The 21537-nt window shown below is 37.9% G+C and overlaps 1 protein-coding gene across 8 annotated transcripts in view; it reads left to right on the top strand.

The window, feature by feature from the left end:
* Positions 1-21537, top strand: part of Cast (calpastatin) — a 99465-nt gene that overhangs the window by 21538 nt on the left and 56390 nt on the right. Inside the window, exon 1 of one of the 8 annotated variants that reach the window (XM_060383573.1) lies at positions 11878-12019. The exons of 6 other annotated variants lie outside the window; for them this stretch is intronic. The gene's annotated coding sequence lies outside the window, so the exon portion shown is untranslated. Of the gene's footprint in view, positions 1-11877; positions 12020-21537 lie in introns of those variants that run through there. One more of the 8 variants, XM_060383574.1, reaches the window with a different exon arrangement.

Genomic DNA, 21537 nt, shown 5'->3' with positions numbered 1-21537 from the left:
GCACACACCCTCAGGACCCCAACCATCAGTGGCATACCTTCTCTCTGCACCAAACAGTACCACTAATTGGTGAGCTAGTGTTCAAGTCCTGGAGCCCACTGGAGGCATTTATCATTCATATGGCTACATAGCACTTGCTTGTTGGTTTTGATACCTAATTGGAAGGGCCTAAGTCATAAACAATTATTGGATATCATATTATTTCTGTGTTGGAAGAGAGGATATAGCTTTTTTCTTTGATATTTTTATTTACATGCATTAGCTCCTGTGTGAGCTTTTGTGCACCACATATATGCACAAAAGGAGGCAATGAGTGTTAGACTACCCGGAACTGGAGTTGTGAGCTAACATGAGTGGGCACCGCACCCAGCACCTCTTCAAGAGCAGTAAGTGCTCTTACCTACTGAGCCATTGCTCCAGGCCTAGAGGTAGCTACTTAACAGTGGTTTGAAAGATGTAAAACCTAGTGAAACCATTTATGGTATAATTATTGCTGCTATGTAATGTGTTCAATAGATATTATAATAAATAATATCTGTAGATAGTCTTGGGCTTTTATATATACTGCAAGTGAACAATTGTTTTCCTGGTTCTTCAGAAAATGATACAAATCTCTCTCATAATCATTCATCACAGCAGGTTCTCTGCGCTATGTGTTATGTGTTCCATAAATATCTTATGGAACCCCCTCATAACTTTTAATTCTTTATTTCTTTATTGCTTAGGAAACAATGGCTCTGAGAGGCTAGGTAATCTTGGTAGGATCCCAAAAGGAGTAAGGTGGAGGTAGCATTGACCTCGGTTTTCTGATTGATCCATGACAATGACACTGGTCCATAAATTCTGAGTCTTTTCTTGCAATATTAATACTTCTGAGCTTTGCAATTTGTAAAGAAAGAACTGAAGCGTCACCTTTCAAATCAGAATATGATCATTTTAGCCAGTAGCTTTGACTACATACAATTTTTCTGTTGATCCTATTGAAATTCTATTGCCTATTGTGGGCTATGATCCAAGATTACCTGAAATTTTATACTATTTCAGAATTATCTACATAGTATTTTATTTAAACACCATTTCTTAAAAACTGACGATTTCCAATACAGTCTGTTAATTTTTTAATTCATGTCATTTGACTGATGAATGGTTGATATTTAAGTGTGTCCAAATCCTTAAGGAACTTAATCCAAGAGTTAGTAAAAATAAATAAATAAATAAATAAATAAAAATTGAGCTTGTAAAATTAGGCTTGGGCCAGTACCACCTAATTTTACAATCTTGAGTTTATCTTTAGATGTGTCTTATTTCAACCAGTAAGAAAAAGCAAAGAACATTGAAAGACTATGAATCTGAAATACTGGGGCACTTTGATGTTTAAGAGCTGCACTGTTTTTTCCTTTATTGCTGATTTAGGGACCCTACAACACTGATGCTCAATGAAAAGATACTGTGCCTCCGGTCAAACAGATCCAAAATTTGGATTTCCACTTAGCCATGTATTTCCTTAGTATAACTGAGCTCATCAGAATGTTAATATAATCTCTGTTGTAACAGCTGTTGCAAAGCTGAAAATAAAAGAATGTATGAAGCACTGCACCCTGGGCTGGACACTTGTCAACTCCTGGGAAACCTGCTCGCTGTGGTTGCTTGGTCTTCATTATTTGTTGCTTGGGTACTGGAGAAATTTTCCAAGCATGTTTTAACTTTTATGTAATTGGGGCCTGCATTTAACTTACATCTAAATTATGACTTTAAAATATGACCTAATTCATTAGCAATTCCATGTACACAGTGATATTTACTGAAGTCATTTGTAGATTACAGAATTACTGTTAGCTGAAATTATTGGTTGTTCAGTATACTGGTGTGTGGGAAATAATACCTAGCTTTTTTCTAGAACAGATATGTGACCTGAGAGGCCTTTTTCATTTTTTTTCCCCACATAAGGAGCTAGTAGCCCATCTTTCTGATGGTATATGTTCAGTAAACCTGATACCTTTAGAAACATAGGGACATGGCATAGGTGGAGAGTGGGGTATTTTGACCATATCTCTTTTGTTTTAGTGTTTAAAGGCAAACTTGGAAATCTTTCCTTGGCCTTTATAAAATGCCCTTTTTGTCCTTATTGTGAGAACCTGGTTGATTTTCTGAAAGCAAAACCCACAGAAAGATGGAGAGGGGAGAAAGATGGCAAAGTTGGATACAGACAGCACTGTCAGATGAAGCAATAAGGTTGTAATCAACTAGAGACTGAAGATGGGACAAATCTTGTTTCATCTCCATGCTTATTCAAAGACCATTAAAAGAGCTTGCAGTACCTATACATCCTGATTGAGAAAGCTGCATCATCAGGAGTGATTGATCAGAGATAGAGGCCGCCCCTCCTCCCCTCACTCAGAGATCCACATAGAGACTGCCAATCAGGCACATCTGAGCAGGGGGTCTAGCTCCTCCCCATGCATGATCGTCTACTGGTGCATCCGTCTCCCCTGGGCTCCTGAGTCACTTTCTAATTTTTGAATATTGTATTTGATAGGGTTTAATTCTTCTCTAATCTTTCTCCCATTCTTAATTCTTAGGTTTTAGAAGAAAAACTATAGATTGTATTAGATAAGTTTCTGTTGCTGTGATCAGATATGATGACTAAGGTAACTCAAAGAAGGAAAAATTTATTTGGGTTTACAGTTACAGAGGGATAAGAGTTCATTATGGTGGAGAAACATAGTAGCAAGCAGCAAGCATGACAGCAGGAACAAGAAGCTGAGAGATCACATCTTCAACATCAAGCACCCAGCAGAAAGAGTGAACAGGACATGGTGTGACACTTTAAATTTTCAGTGTCTGCCATTAGTGACATACTTCCTCCAGCAAGGCTGCACTGTCAGAACCTCTCAAAAGAGAACCACCAACTGTGACCAAGTGTGCAAGTAGCCTAAGGATGACATTTATCATTCAAACTGCCACATAGACACTTGCTTATTTCTTTTGACATCTTATTTAAAGGGCTATAGCACCCCCTGAGTCACAGACACCAAGCCCAGCCTAGGTGAGCTGGGCGCAGGACTCAAGCCCTATTGTCCCCCACCCTGGGGAGGCCTGTGTAGTACCTGATCAGCTTTGGACTTGGAGTTCTTTTTGCCTGCTCCCCATCTGCCTGGTCCATAGACACCAAGCCATGTGAGCTGGGTACCTGACCCAAGTCCCATTTTCCTCCATCCCAAGGAGGCCTGTGTGGCATTGAAACAGCTTTAGACATATAGACCTTTCTGCCTGGCCCACCTGGATCACAGAAGAGAGCCCAGAAGAAGTGAGCTGCACACAGGATCTAAGTCCTATTGTCCCCCATCCCAATGAGGCCTTTGGCCTTTGGAACAGCTTGTGGCTTGGAGATCCTTCTGCCTGTTCCCCATCTCTCAGGCCCACTGGGGACACAGACAGTGAATCCAGCAGAGGAACCACTATGCTGTCTAACACAAGTCAACCAGATGGCTAGAGGCCAGTGTGAAAACACAAGCAAAAGCTCAGGGTCATATCATACCACTGAAAACCAGTGGTCCTTCCACAGCAAACTGTGGAGATATCACATCTAAAGCACAAAAAAAAAAAAAAAAAAAAATTAAAGCTGAGATTATAAAAAATGATAGAGGCTTTAAAAGAGGATAATAAATCCCTCAAACTGGAACAGAAAAATAGAATCAAACAAGTGAAAGAATTTAACAAATCCCGTAAAAAATTAAAGAGATACAGTAAATTATAATCAACCTAGAAAAGGAAATGGATAAAACTGTTCAAGACCTAAAAATGGAACTAGAAGCAATAAAGAAAACATAATCTGAAGCAATACTGGTGATGGAAAACCTAGGGATGAGGATAGGAACTATACACAGCATCAATAACAGAATACAAGAGATGGTATAACAGAGAATACAGAGAATCTCAGGGGTAAAAGATGTGATTGAAGAAATTGATACATAGTCAAAGAAAATGTTAAATGTAAAAATCTCCTGACACAGAACATCCAAGTAGTATAGTGCACTATGAAAAGACAAACATAAAAGTAAATATGAATAAAAGAAGGAAAAGAGACTCCCAGCTCCAAGGCCCAGAAAATATTTTCAACAAAATCATAGAAGAAAACTTTCCAAACCTAAAGAAAGTGATGCCTATAAGCATACAAGAAGCTTACAGAACACCAAATAGATTGTACCAGAAAAGAAAATCACCCTGCCATATAATAATAAAAACACTAGATGTATAGAACAAAGAGAGAATATTAAAAGATGGAAGGAAAAAAAAAACACGCCAAGTCACATATAAAAGCAAACCTATAAGAATTACACCTGACTTCTCATCAGAAATTCCCCAGAAGGGCATTGACACTAAGAGACCACACATGTTAGCTCCGACTACTATACCCAGCAAAACTTTTAGTCACCATAGAGGGAGAAAACAAGATATTCCTTAACAAAAACAAATTGTAATTGTACCTATCCACAAATCCAGCCCTACAGAAGATACTAAAAGGAAAACTCCAACCAAGCAGGCCATCTATACTCAGAAAAACAGGTAATAAATTACCACACATCAACAAAACCAAAAGAAGGGAATCACACACACACACACACACACACACACACACACACACACACACAGTACACCACCAACATCAAAATAACAGGAAGTAACAACAACTGGTATTAATATCTCCTCAATAAAAAGACAGAGGTTAACAAAATGGATATGAAAATAGGAACTGTATTTCTGCTTCATATAAGAAACACACCTCAACAATAAAGATAGAGATTATCTCAGAGTAAAGGGCTGGAAAAAGGTTTTCTAAGCAAATGGACATAAGAAGCAAGCTGGAATTCAACCAAAATTAATTAAAAAAAGATGGGAAAGGACATTTCATACTCATCAAATGAAAAATCCACATAGACAACATCTCACTTCTGAACATCTATTCCCCAAACTCCAGGGCATCCACATTCGTAAAAGAAACATTAGTAAAGCTTAAATCACACATTGAATACCACACATTAATACTGGGAGAATTCAACACCCCACTCTCTCCAGTGGATAGATTATCAAGACGGAAACTAAATAGGGAAATAAAGAAACTAACAGACATTTTGAATCAAATGGACCTTACAGATATCTAAAGACATTTTACCCAAACACAAGAGAATATACCTTTTTCTCAGCACCTCATGGCACCTTCACCAAAATTGACCATAAACTTAGTTACAAAAAAAAAAAAGCCTCAACAAATATGAGAAGATTGAAATAAACCCCTGCATTTTATCAGACCATCGTGAATTCAACCTGGAACTCAACAACAACAGAAACAGCAGAAAGCCTACAAACTCATGGAAACTGAACAACTCCCTACTCAACAACCACTGGGTCAAGGAGAAATTGTGGTACTTTTACACACTGGAATACTACTCAGCAATTAAAAATGAGGAAATCATGAAATTTGCAGGCAAATGGTGGGACCTAGAAAAGATCATCCTGAGTGAGGTATCCCAAAAGCAGAAAGACACACATGGTATATACTCACTTATATAGACCTATCAGATAGGATAAATATTCTGAAATCTTTACACCTAAAGAAGACAAACAAGAAAGAGGACCTGGGGTAAGATGATCAATCCTCACTTAGAAAGACAAATGGGATGGACATTGGAGGTAGGCGAAAACAAGAGCCTACCACGGAGGGCCTCTGAAAGACTCTACCTAGCAGTGTATCAAAGCAGATATTAAGACTCATAACCAAACCTTTGGCAGAGTGCAAGGAATCATATGAAAGAAGGAGGAGTTAGTAAGACATGGAGAGGACAGGAGCTCCACAAGGACCAAATGTATCAGGGCACAGGGGTCTTTCATGAGACTGTTTCTCCAGCCAAGAACCATGTATGAATATAGCCTAGAACCCCTGCCCGGATATAGCCCATGGTAGCTCAGTATCCAAGTGGGTTCTCTAGTAAGGGGAACAGGGACTATTTCTGACATGAGCTCAATGGCAAGCTCTTCGACTCCCGACCCCCCAACCCTGCCACCACCACCAAGGGAGGAGCAGCTTTGCTAGGCTAAAGAAGAGGACATTGCAGCCAGTCCTGAAGAGACCTGATAAGCTAGGGTCAGATGGAAGGGGAGGAGATCCTCCCCTATCAGTGGACTTTGAAAGGGGCAGGGAGGATATGAGGGAGGGAGGGAGGGATTGGGAGGAAATGAAGGAGGGGTCTATGGCTGGGGTACAAAGTGAATAACCTGTGATTAATATAAAAACTTAAAAAAAAATTAAATACTTCTAGCATTCAGTGAAAATGAAGGCACAACATACCCAAACTTACAGGACACAATGAAAGCAGTGCTAAGAAGAAAGTTCATAGCCTTAAGCACCTACATAATGAAATTGGAGAGATCCCATTCTAGTAACTTAGCAGCACACTGGAAAGCTCTAGAACTGAAGGAAGAAAACATGCCAAATAGGAGTAGAAAACAGGAAATAATCAAACTCAGGGCTGAAGTCAATAAATTGGAAAAAATAAAGAGAACGATATAAAAACCCAATAAAACCAAAAGCTGATTCTTTGAGAAAACACAAGATAGACAAACCTTTAGAAAAAACCATCTAAAAGGCAGAGGGAAAATATTCAAATTAACAAAATCAGAAATGAAAACAGGCAATGAGGAAATCCAAAGAATCATTAGGTCTTACTTTAAAAGCATTTATTCCACAAAATAGGAAAATCTAAAGGAAATGGACAATTTCTCTGATAGGTTTAACATGCCAAAGCTAAATCAAGACCAGGTAAACAGTTTAAAGAGTCCTATTACCCCAAAGAAATGGAAGGAGTCATCAAAAGTCTCTCAACCAAAATAAATAAATAGATAGATAGAAGATAGATAAATAGATAGACAGACAGACAGGCAGATAGATAGATAGATAGATAGATAGATAGATAGATAGATAGATAGATAGATAGATAGATTAAAAAAAAAACCGCTCAGGTCCAGATGGATTTAGTGCAGAATTTTTCCAGACATTTAAAGAAGAGCTAATAGCAATACCCCTCAAACTACACCACAAAATAGAAAATGAAGGAACATTACCAAACTCATTCTTTGAAATCACACTCACATAAATCACACAAAGACTCAACAAAGAAAGATAATTTCAGACCAATCTCACTCATGAACATTGATGCAAAAGTACTCAATAAATTACTTGCCAACTGAATCCAAGAACACATCATCTACCACGATCATGTTTAATAAAGGCTATATCCAGCAAACTCATTGCCAACATCAAATTACATGGAGAGAAACTCAAAGCAATTCTGCTAAAATCAAGGACAAGACAAGGCTGCCCACTCTCTCCAAATTTCTTCAATATACTACTTGAAGTTCTATCTAGAACAATAAGAGAATTAAAGGAGATCAAGGGGATAGAAATTGGAAAGGAAGAAGTCAAAGTATCGCTATTTGCAGATGATATTATATTGTATGTAAGCCACCCCAAATATTCCACCAGAGAACTCCTACGGCTGAATAACAGCTTTAGCAAAGTGGCTGGAAACAAGATTAATTTAAAAAAAATTGCAGCCCTCCTGTACACCAAAAGGATAAATGGGCTGAGAAAGAAATTAGGGAAACTACACCCTTCAGAATAGCCACAAATAATAAAAAGAATCTTGGTGTAACTCTAACCAAGCAAGTGAAAAAAAAAAAAAACCTGTATGACAAGAAATTCAAACTCTGAAGAAAGAATTTGAAGAAGTTATCACAAGATGGAAAGATGTCCCATGCTCCTAGATTGGTAAGATTAACATAGTAAAAATGGCCGCTTTACCAAAAGTAACCTTTGATGGGGATTCAGTGCAATCCCCATCAAAATACCAACACATTTCTTTACAGACCTTGAAAGAACAATTCTAATTTTCATATGGAAAAACAAAAAAACCTGGAATAGTTAAAACAATCCTCTACAATAAAAGAACTTCTGGAGGTATCTCCATCCCTGATTTCAAGCTATACTACAGAGCAATAGTAATAAAAGCTGCATGATACTGGCATAGAAATAGACTGGTTGATCAATGGAATCAAACCAAAGACTTGGAAATAAACCCACATACCTATGGTTACTTGAGTTTTGATAAAGGAGCCAAAACCATATAATGGAAAAAAGAAAGCATCTTCAACAAATGGTGCTGTTCTAACTGGATGTCCACATGTAAAATAATACAAATAGATCCATATTTATCTCCCTGCACAAAACCCAGATCCAAGTGAATCAGAGACCTAAATATGATACCAGATACACTAAACTGTTAGAAGAGAAAGTAGGGAAGAGTCTTAAACTCATTGGCATAGGAGACAGTTTCCTGAACAGAACACCAACAGCTCAGGCTCTTCAATCAACAATTAATAAATGAGACCTCCTAAAACTGAAAAGCTTTTGTAAGGCAAAGACACTCAATAAACTGAAATGACAGCCTACACATTGGGAAAAGATCTTGACCAATCTTAGATCCAACAAAGGGCTAATACCCAAGATATATAATGAACTCCAAAATTAAACACCAAAAAAACCAAAACAAAACAAAACAAAAACAAAAACAAAACAAAAACAAAAACCCAATTTAAAAATTGAGCACAGAATTAAACAGAGAATTCCCAACAGAGGAATCTTGAATGGTCAAGAAGCCCTCAAAGAAATGCTCAACTTCTTTAGCCATCAGAGAAACTCAAATCAAAATGACTCTGAGATTCCATTTCACACCAGTCAGAATGGCTAACATCAAAATCTCAGTCAACCGCAAATGCTGATGATGGTATGGAGAAAGGGGAACACTCTTCCATTCCTGGTGAGAGTGTAAATTTGTACAACCACTTTGGAAATTAACTGGCGTGTTCTCAGAAAATTGGGAATAGCTTTACCTCAACACCCAGCTATACCTCTCCTGGCTATATACCCAAAAGACGCTTCACTATACAACAAGGACACTTGATTAACTATGTTCTTAGCAACTTTATTCATAATAGCCAGAATCTGAAAACAACCTAGATGTCCCTCAACTGAAGAATGGATAAAGAAACTGTGGCACATTTACACAATGGAATACTACTTAGCTATTAAAAATAAAGAAATCATGAAATTTGCAGGCAAATGGATGGAACTAGAAAAAAAATCATCCTGAGTGAGGTAACCCATATCCATAAAGACACACATGGTATGTACTCACTTATAATTGGATTCTAGCCATATAGTTCAGGATAAGCATACTATAAGGCGCAGACCCAATGATAGGTAACATAGAGAATCCAAATTAGGATGCACAAATATCACTCAGAAGGGGAGACAGAATAGACAGAAGTATTGGCTGAAGACAGGGCTAGAACATGGGTGTAAAGTTAAATTAGATAGATAGATAGATAGATAGATAGATAGATAGATAGATAGATAGATAGATAGATAGAATATATAAGGGGCCACAGCATCAGCAACAGCATCTCAGTGAGAAAAGCTCAAAATACAAAAGGGGTATGGAGTGTGTTAAGTGAAGCCCTTTAGTGCACAATTGCACTACTGTGTATAAGAAAGCAAATATTATCCTTAAATAAAGACATCATAACCAAACGGCAGACACAGCGGGCTGTGAAGTTTAGCCCTGGTTTGCTTGATTATGGACATATTCAACCTGACAGTTAAAGTAACTACCAATAGCATAATTACTGATAAACCTATAATGTCTGTATTCAGAAACAAATACGTATTGGATTTTGTGCTAGAAATGTGTTTATAGTATGTTTTTGCCTACTCCAAAACTGAATTTGTCCTAACAGAGTGAGTGATTATATTCATAAGCAATATTCTGTCTACCATGTAGTTACAGGCTCAAGAGTTCCAAAAGTCTTATGTAACTTAGATATAGCCTATTTAAAATAGTTACTATAAATTGTTGAGCACTTAAAATTCACTTTTTAATAAATTAATACCTCTTCGCCACACCGAGTCACCTTGGATCGTGTGTGCTTTGTGAGATGACTCTGGTAGATATAAATATTATCTTAATAATCATAAATATACTTTAATGTACTATAAAGTGTCACATTAAGTTCATAACTGTATCAATACTTTCGCTTAAGACAAGGCTAAATTATGAGTTTAAGGTAAATCATGATATATTTGTAGCAAATTTTAAATATTATGTAAGAAATGCACCAATAGCCAATGTTTGGCAATGTGTTCTAGTTGGTAATCTTGTTTTTGTGTGTGTACTGAATCAGTGGGAGTAATTGAAGTTTCTGATTCAGGAAGTCTGGGTTAAGGCTGATATCCTATCTAACAAGCTCCCAGCTGTTTCCATTGCTGTGGTTAGGTGCTTAACTACCTCTGCCTTTAGGTTACCTGTGTATCAATGGAGAATTTGAACAAAATGAAGAGTCTCAGGTTTGAGGCTAAAGAATTAGTTCTCCAGAATGGAGCAAGGACTAGTATTTTAAGTGTTGAATAGGTACTCCCAGGCAGTGACAGTACCTATCATCTGAAAACCACACTCCATTTGAGGACAACTCCCAGAGAACATGACAACCACAGCAATAAGTAACATCCTTGCTCATTTCCAAGAATGGGAGCTCCTTTCTCCCTGGCCTGCAAGCTAAGAATTGCTGTAACGTTTATGCCCATCCCTGTGAATACTGTTCTGACTCATCTGGAGCACAGAAGCACGGCCCCTTCTTCATTGAATGAGTCACCCCTGCCTAGTGCCTGGAGCTAGGAAGCAGGGCTCATGAGTATTGAAGTAAGTCACTCTGTGCTATTTTTTATAAGAAGAAAAGTAATTGTCAGTGAAAAGTAAGAGAGCTGCAGTACCTACCCTCTCCCCAAAAAAGACAGTAAATAACAACTAAAGTGAAGTGAAATTGATTTGTATTTTCATTAATAAGAATTCTAACAAGTGGGGGGGATTTTAAAATGTCAGAGTTGGATGTCGTCTTACTTCAAAAATCTCTATTTGATAGAAGAAAAAAAAGTAAACTGAAATACTCTACAGTGCAGGAGTCCTTGAGTGGGAAGGCAGGGTTGCCACCTGACCTGGCTGACAGTGCGATGTAGAGAACAAACAGTTAGGTGAGAGGCCTGCTCTTCTAAAGATCCCCGATCATCACCTCTGTGTGGGCTGTGTACAGCCTGCATCTTTCCTCAGCTGTCATTAGCTGGGTCTCAGGCCTCTGTTCCTAAACACTGGTCACCATCACTGGTCACTGTTATTTCCCCAACTCTAACTCCAAGCTGAGGGGCCGGGGTGGAAGGCAGCTCATTTGTGGCTTTTGGAAAGATTGGATTTCCATATGTCTTTTAAAATATGATAACTAAATGCATTAGTGACTCTATAACGTGCTTTTCTTCTCAAAGAATGTTGCCTTTCTCTTAATTATTTAATCAACCTAGAATAACAGTATAGATTTCCTAATTTACATATTTGATGGTTTCAGATTTGTTCTTTGAAGTTTTCAATCATGAAAATGATTTAGTACATGTTAGACTGTTCTTTTAAAATAGCCAATTTGCAGTTTCAGATGTGTTTGGCATTTGAAATTATCACTGACACCTTTCATTAATTTCATGGCTTCAAAGGGCTATTTAGGGCGTGTACTGGAGAAGGGCGCCAACCATTACTGCTATATTATTTGTCAAAAAGTGACATCCGGGAGCAGCAGTCCTGTCTCACACAGTGGATAGGGCCTGTGGCCTGCATCACAGGATGCAGTCTACTTTAGCCAGGGGATGCCAAGCGCCACTAGGGAGCGCCGAGGGACCTCAGCTCAGAACCCGCTAGTTTCAGGTTTCAGGGCGTGCGTCCTGCGGAGGCGGGAGGGAGCGCCAGTAGGCCACGCCTTGCCCTATGCGTCACTCTCTAGCTTGGCTGGGAACTGAAACAGCAGAGGTTGAGTTCTACCGGGAATGCTGTCAACCCTAAACCAAGCCGGGCCAGGCGTCACACTCTGAGTGAGTACTGAAGGGTTGCTTTTCTCCAAAGCTGCGCCTGTCATTTGCGGGCCCTGGGCGTGCCTGGGCCGGACCCTATAGCCGACTGCGGACGTGTTCTCCTACTGTCCTCATGATCTAAGTTGACATTTCTTTCCAGATAGGCTCTAAGTTTGAAGGAGATTGTTCCCCACCTTTCCTGTCCAGAACACTCTTACTGGCCCTTTACCGCTGGGAATTTCACTGCTGACCCGACATGAAAGATTACAAAACAGGACTTTGGGTCCCCTGATCTTATGATGAAAGAAAAACAGCAGCAGCTATCTAATGATTTGACTTGGCACTCTCTGGGTCTCTAGCATTAGACTCCCCACCCCTACCCTGCGCTCTCCCACCAAAGCCTGCGGGGGAGAGGGCCCTGTCCCCATCCAGCCCAGTCTATGACCTCTGTTTTAGAGAATGAGCTCACTGTGTGTGACCTTTCTATGTACCTGACACATACTGGGTGTGGCGGGGCAAGTGTTGTAACACGTTTTAGCTGTTTCCCCGAACACAGCCCAAGACTGTGGTAGGTTAACATCATTGATAGAAACTTCACTTGTTTTAAGAACACCGGGTCTTCTCTGAGATTTCAGGATGCCTTCTGTAGTGGTCGGGCCCCACATTCTCCAACTGTTTATACTCTGTGAGTGGAGGCTCATCATTCCCATTATGCACCTTGAGAAACTGAGGCAGAGAGGTTATGCACCTTCCCCACTTAGTGGGGCTTGAATGCCAGGAAGTCCTTAAGACCCTGTGTATCAGTAAGACAGGGATGCTTACTCAGCAGCTCTAGAAACTTCCTGCCTGTCAAGATGTTTTTCTAGATGAAATTTCTGCATTGCAGAGCAGCTCAACAAGGAGCGGCGTGGGGAAGGTGGAAAGTGTTTCCTGACCACTAGTTGATATTTTGCTCATGGGAATGAATTTATTTGGCTTTTGTGCACTGATTTCCCAGTGTCTGAAGTGAGTATTACGTTTCATCGGGATGTGATAAGGGTTCTAAGAGGCATAAGGGGCTGGAAGTGGCAAATGTTAGCAAATTCATGTCAAACTAAAAAACTCACATTGGAGACTGATGGAGGAGAGGAGATGGCCTTTGGGGTGAGTGGAGTGAAGTGAAGTGTGAAGTGAAGTGGTGTGTGTGTGTGTGTGTGTGTGTTAACTACATTTGTTAAAATTTGTGCTTTGCAAACTGCGAGATGGTGTTTATGAAGCAGCCGTTCTGATAAGAATGCTGTGTTGCAGTTCAGTTGTTTTGAGAGAGGATTCCCAGTGTGTGAAGGGAGCTGCTTACATAGAATTAGACTCCACTAAATTTAGTTTCAGTTTAGGACTGGATAAGGATGTATGTCTCCCATAATGAAAATGTTAAGAGGAATAGTATAAAACAATAATTTGTAAGAGTGAAACCAGCAAATCTACCAGCAGAACCCGAGTACTTACTTTGAGCTAACTTCTTAAAACTAGTCAGGTATTAGTTTTCCTATTAATGATTTATAATAACAGTTGTATCTTTAAGTCCTTAGTACTTCTTTGGCAGAAATACTTCCTTTCCTCAGATATGAACCGTCTGATGAATCTAAGCTGTGCACACATGTCTCTGGATTTTCTCCCTTTTCCTAGCTTACAGTTCCCACATTTTGGAGATGTTGTGAATCTGAAATATACCTATTGCATCCTTATGTTTGGCCTGAGAAGAACATATTTTTCCTATATGCTGCATTAATAACAATATTACTAAGAAAAGCACTGTGGTTCTGTGAATGGCTAGCAAGAAAGCACATCTGCTACCTGATGCTATTTCAGCAGACATATTCTTGGCACTTTTGGTGACAGTCCTTAGTTGTTCTGTTACTTCCATATTTTAAGGATGATTTACAACATCTAGAACTTGATGGCTCTGCATAAACTTATTTGTTTGAACATTAGCTATTTAAATAACAGCTGTACTCATGCTAGTAGCAAAGTTTAGTTAATACCCAATAATGTTCTATTGTCTACATACTAAGCAGTGATAAGTTATTTCAAAGTGACTATTATACGACCCCATAAAAAATAGACTGGCATAATTTGTATTAAAACAATATATATTAATAGTAATGGCTACATTTACTGAAAAATACTGTATTCTGACCTACACTGAGCATTGCTATATTATGATCATGATGCAGATATAAAATATTTTATTGTATCATTTAAAAAATTGAAAACATAAAATCCACCTCATTTATTACTTCCTGTGATCTATTTGGCAGCTCTGTAAAATTCTTTCTAAACATTGAGTCTTAATGCATGAAAACTTATTACATAATCCAATCACATCTGGCTACAGTGTTTTCAGTTTTCAGAAATCGAGTTTTACTATTCTGTGAGACTGTAAAAGACACAACCTCCTCTTTGAACCTCCACATTATCTACCATCGTTCCTTCAACTAAGCACTTGCTCAATAAATATTTCATTAAATGGATTACAAAAATAGATTAGTTTTATTTTATTTTAATATGAACAGTACTCTTAAACTTTAGTTAATTAACAAACATGTTAGGTATTTGCAACTTCTAGAGAACAGTAATAATGAGTGTTGTTTTACTATTTCTATCTAACCCAAAACAAATCTATACATTAATACCACAGTGCCCAGGAACATAGTAAAAGAAACTAAGTTGCAGATTCTGCAACCCTGTAGCAAGATGCTCTTGACTACCTTTGGCTTCCATCCACTGTCATGTATGCCAGAGATTTTAATTTTGTCCTGTGGCTGTCCACAGCTAAGCTAGAAACATCATAGCAGCAGTCTAAGCTTCTTCTAGAGTTACTTTCTCCAGCTGTTGGTTTTGGTATGCATGCATGTGTGTATGTGTGTGTGTGCATGTGCGTGTGAGTTCTGGTGCCCATGGAGGCCATGGGCATAGGACCACAGGTGGATTTACAAATGGCTATATGCTGCCGTATCTGGAAGCATACCTGAACTCAGGTCCTTTCCATGAGAAGGTTGCCTGCCCTTAACCAGTGAGCTATCTTTCCAATCCGTGCAATACTCTTAAAAACATAAACATTAAAAATATAATTCTTATATTTTTAAGTCTGGGCATGGTGATATATTCCTTTAATCCAACAAGCACTTTGGAGAGGCAGTCAGGTCTATATAGTGAGTTTCAGGACAACTAGAGCTATATAGAGAGGCCTTGCTTCAAAGAACAAAATAAAAAGAAAAGAAAAAACAAAATGTTGTATGGGTGGCCCCAGTCGATTAGAGTAGCTTGACAGGTACTGAGGAAGCCTTTGTCTTCTATCCAACATGCACCTGTGAGGTACAGAGAGGAGAACTGCTGTATATTCAAGGTTATCCTGGGTTACATGCATGTTCTAAGCCAGCCAAGGCTATATAGTGAGAAACTGTCTTTAAGGAATCTAATATTTATATCCATTTGGAGGAAGGAGATGTTAGGGAAGGGCTCATATCTGCTTTTATTGTGTTCACTGAGTTAATTCCATATAATTTGCCTCTGTCCTATACGCCCCATAGTCAATGCGCATTGGTTATGAGTCATGTGAAGTGAATGGTGAAGGAACATTGATAAGAGACTTTCTGATGACTATCACATGCGTGATGAATGTAAAGGTCTCCTTAGATACAGCAATCTATGCTTTAGCAGTTGCAGTCCTCAGAGAAGAGGTCTTGGAACAGAATATGGGTCACTGGGGTGAATCTCCATTAGCCATGCCACTTATGCTCTTGTCATACAACTTCCTGAAATTGATTGAGGCAGTGCTTCAGGAAGTGTCAACAGAGGAGTATCTGCATTTAATTACTATGGGTAAATAAAGAAAATTCTCTTGAGAAATTTCTCAAGGCCTCTCTCTGGCCACCCACCAAGATCAGTGAGGAGCCTAAATCTCTAGGTAAATTTTTATACTTATTAATAGTTTGATGATCACTGCTATGAGTAGTAAATGAGTTTGTAAATTTTACACCTGTAAGGAGCCTCTGGCCTTCACAGTACAGCAAAATTAACCAAAATTAGAGCTCTGAATCACATAAAAGGCAGCATGAGAAGTAAACCAAGTTCCTTACTATGTAGTCACAGTACCTCAACTCTGTGGTACAGTTCATACAAGGGATTCAAATAACCAGACCCTGATAGCTTCAAGGATATCTTAAAGCTGGGGAAAGTGAGAGAGAATACTGTTATGCAAAGAAAGCAGAAGCTCAGCTTCCTGCTTATTCTGCTTTGCTGTCAGCAATATTAAGAGCATGGCCAGAGAAAGTTGCAGAAAATGCAATTATTAGTCCACTTTCTAGTTACATATGCTTTTCCTACATTGCACATATGAGCAGGGCAAATAAAATCAGTTTCAAAGACTAGTAATACTTAGTTACATAATAATAATCTTTTAGAGGTGTACATCCTTTTTAATAAAACACAATTTCAAGATACATTCAGTTCAGAGGGCTGGGTTTACAACAAGGAACTGAAACTCATGGCCACAATTGATAATGTGCTCAACTGTGACTTCTCTTTAATATTCCCTACCTTGTTTTCTCTGCTGTAGTTAGATTAATGTCTACAACTATCTCTTCTATTCACTCAGGTCCCTGTTCAGACATGCATAATTCATACTTTTATCTGTGCATGACTTTTATCTGGCATTTTCATTCCTTTGACTCTAAACTTTGAAAAACTTAAAGTCTGCTTTAGATTACAGAATTGTCTTCAGACCTTGAAGAACATTTCCCCAGTGATTGCAACTGTTGACTTACACTAATACTGTATTATTTTCCGGTGGCATTTGAAGCATCTGACTAGAAACTCTTCTTCAGGGAAGATTGCTTTCCAGGAGTTCTTTTTCTTGTGTTGTAGACATGTTTCTACCAGCTATTTCTAAATTAGCTTGCTTGTGTTCATTCAGGTTTTACGTGTGTGGATGCCTGTGCTTAGAGGCCCTGTGCCAAATGATTTGATTTCCGAATGTTCAGTGACATAGGTGTGGCTTTCCTCTTTGTCATAGTAGATTTTTAAATTCACAGCTCCATCCAGAGAAAAAGTCCATTGCCATTGCCCTGGGCAGGGGAATGGCGTGGCATTCCTAAATATATGCTTGTGGATATTCTCTTCTTTGTATTTCCTAACTTTATGCCAATAACTCTGCATAAGGCCTGCAGCCAGGATTTCTTTCATCTTGAGATACTGGGTTCCCAGTTCCAGCTATCAGGTCTGTTTCTGACATCACTGTAAGGCAGTCATCTTCCAACAACTACCAGGCTAAATGGTTCACATAACATTTCATTTATTCCTCTTTGTATTTGTATGTTCATATCATGAAGCTGTATTAAGACATTTTATATTGATATAGCTTATTCTAATTATGTAATATTGTATATATTTTATATATAAATGTTAAGACATATTTAGATATGAAGAACCAGAGTACAGAGAGTTTAACATGTGTCACACAGATAGATTCAACTTTATTATGGTTATTGTTTGTAGACTGATCTTACAAAGTCCTATACTTAGTTTATACATTATATGCATAACAAAGTAGAACTTTATCTAAACTCAAGTAAATAAGCACTGGAAATAAATCTGATACTTTTATTGTTGTGACTATTATATTAATATTTTCTGTTTTTTTAATATATAAATGAGGTTTCTATCTACTGTTGGAATTAGAAGATCTGCTGGTTAGTTTTGTGTCACTTTGATGCGAGCTAAAGTCATTTGAGAGGAGGGAGCCTCAACTGATAAAATGCCCTGATATGATCAGCAAAACTCTGGGACAGTTTTTAAATTAGCTATTGATAGGAACGGGCCCAACCCATTATTGGTGGTGCCACCACTGGCTGGTAGTTCTGGGTTCCATACAAAAGCACAACGAGCCAGCCGTGAAGAGCAAGCCAGGAAGTGGCACTTCAGGGACTGTGCTTTACTTACTGCTTGAGATTCCTGCCCTGTTTGAGATCTTGCTTGGCTTCCCTCAGTGGACTATGACTTGGGATATGTAAGCTGAATAAACCCTTTCCCACTTAAATGGGTTTTGGTCATGGTGTTTCATTGCAGCAATATGAACCTTAACTAAGACAGAAGATACTAGTTTATTGGTCTTATAGACTGTTTACATAGGCAGCGCAAAAGAAATGTTAGCCATCTTTAAATGTAGAGCATATTATTAATTAATTTATAGTAATATATATTTATAATAGTAGTGTATTAGTAATAGTATTAATACTGTTACATAATAGAATTAGTGGTAGTATATAACCAAAAATTCTCTTACTATGTGGGAAATACAGGACTTTTACAGATTGAAAGATAAGCAGCATTGCTCACATTGTTTAATTCAATTTCAAGTAAACAGTTTGAAATACACTCTGTCCCACTGCATTTCTGCCCAAAGCCAGAATGGGGTGAATTAATAATAAAATGAAATAGGCACAGAACAGTTCAGGACTATGCTGAAGGTTATATGCTGGACAGCAGCTTGTGCAGTCCAGATTCGGAGTCCAGACCCACACATAGTATTCTCTTTACTCTCATGCTGACTCTTCAGTATGTGTGGACTTAACTTGCTATCAGTGAATAATTTGAATTTCCATTTTATTTCATTCCTCATTTTAATTTCAGTCATCTGAAAATAAGCTTGGATAAGAAAACCTTGTCTTATAACATTTTTACTAACATTTTTAACATTTTTACTAAGTACACAGTTCAGAGCCAGACATTGTGATGCATACCTAGTTTTTCAAAGACAGAGGCAGTTTCTTCTATGAGGAAGATAAACAAGATTAGTGTGTACTTTCTCAAAGCAACGGTAACAATAGGAAACATTTTGGAACAATTTGATTTACAGGCTGAAGTAAATTCTTACTAGATAAGTTTCACTTGATGACTTGTGTGGAGTTTTCTAAGTCTGTAGGATGGCCCATTGATAGGACTCATAATCAGACATCCACTCTCTGTGTTACAACACCTCCTAGCTTGTATTGAGATCATATATCAGCTGTGGCTACTGTCCTGTTGCTAGGCAACATGTGGGTGTTTATTTTGACTACATCAGAGGCCAAAGTTTCACTATGCTCCACTGCCAAGATCAATTTGAGTTTTGACATTCTATTTTTATCTTATATATATTCATCTCTTTTAATATGTCTCATAAATGTATGACATTCTCAGGAGATTCCATCATCCATCTTCCTCAGATTGCCTCATTCTGGAGTACTAGATCTGCTACTCTCTGAACTGAGTGTCCATAGGATTTCCCCGTATCTAAGTTTTGCCTAAGCTATTTTACTCATTGGAATGTTTACCCCATTCAAGAATTCATCTGCAGTTGTTGTAACTTCCAGCTATTTTTAGTTTTTAAATTGAAGGCATAGAAATTTTCATGGCAAACTATTCATGGATCTTGTTATCAGGTCCATGAACTTGTGTTCAAACCTAGGTTCCCTCAGTTTCAAGCCTCACATTCCTTACTTATTAAATACTGATACTGATGTTTCCTTCCTAAGTGTTTGTAGAAATACCCTGAAATCAGGTATGTAAAACATTTGTCCCCGTTTCTGACAAGGGGAAGATTCTGTACCTCCTCACTCCCTATTGATCACATTATAGTAAATGTGCAGTAAATAGTATCTCCTTCCTCTGTGAAGGCTTTCCTAACCATCTCTGGACCCATACTTGAGAAATACAGACTGTCGCTGCTGATCACTTACCATGTTTGATTATACATTAGATGTTTGCAAGATCAGCCTTGTTATATACTGTGTTGTGGTATATAAAGGACTTGCTGATAAGCTATAATAATTAATTCTACACTAGGTGTTTTCATGATCAACCTTGTTATATAAGTTCTGTTGTATAAACAACCTCTTAGCACACTTTTGTGTTCTCCTTAAGCTAGCTCAACTTCATTAATAAACTTCATTTATAAATAGCCACTTGCTTATCTCTCCACAGATTCATATTTTATTATAATAAACAGTATACTTCGTTAAACAGAGCTTCTTAAACCTTTTTTACCCATATCTATTTTAGCATGAGAAAATTTTATATTACTCTAGGAAATAGGTACACTTATTGATAAATCATAAGAAATTTTATTTTAAACAATTTTGCCATTTAATTTTACCATTAAAGATAAAAATCAAATTGCAAACTGGTAAGGTGGATGTGCTTGTTTATTTTTGTGCTAAGAATTAGGTCTTTTGATACTGAAGGGCATACATCATCTTCAGTGTAGTATGGGGTTGATCAAGATTTTGATTTTATAATTTTCAGAGCTGGGAATCCTATTCCACATAAATACATAGCACAAAATGTCAGAAGTATCTGTAGAACTATTTCATAAATTATTGAACATCTGTCCTAATCCCAAGCCAGAATTTATTTAAGTGTACTTTGTCAAACTCAAATCAGCAATTCAAAGAACTGCTTTTTTAAAAGCCAAACATTTTATCACAGTGCAATTCAAATTAATTCCAAACTTGTATGTTGAGGAATGATATGAAGGAAATGTTCAAAAGTCTTTGTTTTCCACATCTAAATCCCTAGGTGCCTTTAAGATCAGAAAACTTTATATGTACAGTAAAATCACTGTAGTTCGTAATATAATGGTAGACTGTAATCTCAGTTGAAGTGCTTCTGGAAGCATTTATTGGCACCGAGTGACGTGATAGCATGCACAGTGCAGATTGGCTGGGTTATGTGTTCAGATCCAAGGTCACAGTAAAGTCGTATCATGTGACATGGTTAGGCACTTGTAGAGACACTTTACAGTTATTCTTTGTTTTGTATTATTTTTATGGAGGAAAGGGTATTTGTGCTTGCAGTTCCAGAGTACGAAGAGTTAATGTTTGGGAGGCAGGTATTATGGCAAGAGTAGGAAGCTGAGAGATCATGTCTTCATCATCAGAAAGGCCTCAAACTCAGGCAGAGCTCTGCCATCCTCCCCTTGGAAGAATCTTGCCAAAGATTCTCAGTTGCCCTTCCTGGAGCCATTCAGATTGCTCAGCTCTCACTACATCTCAAACCTTCCACGCTAATTCTCGAGAGCTCACGATCATTTTTATGTGTTTGATTTTTAATTAATTTTTGGTCATTTCATGTTTAGAAATCTCTTACTGTTCGAAATTTATTTGTAACCTCCATGTTCATTTATATGACCCCACAAGAAATTGCATGTTAGATGACTATATTGCAGTTCTTATTAAAAACAGAGCTGTATTTAATAAAGGCACACAAATGTATGCTATGATATGAAAGCATGATACACAGTAGACAATTTTGAATGTCTGAATATTCATTTTCTAAAGTGAATGGCCCATTATTAAAAAGGAAGCGGGAACACTTGTATTCATTGGGTGTAGTATTGCTGTTTGTAAAGAATGTGTAGGGTCTTTTTTTTTTTTTTTTTTCTGGAAAGTCCTTGCTAGGTATCCTGAACAAAGAGGCTCAGGGGCTTGTTTGTGTTGCTCGCCTGTTTTCTAAGATGTTCA

Source organism: Meriones unguiculatus, chromosome 5, assembly GCF_030254825.1.
Source record: "Meriones unguiculatus strain TT.TT164.6M chromosome 5, Bangor_MerUng_6.1, whole genome shotgun sequence".
NCBI lineage: Eukaryota > Metazoa > Chordata > Mammalia > Rodentia > Muridae > Meriones > Meriones unguiculatus.
This window is presented reverse-complemented; position numbering and strand designations above follow the sequence as displayed.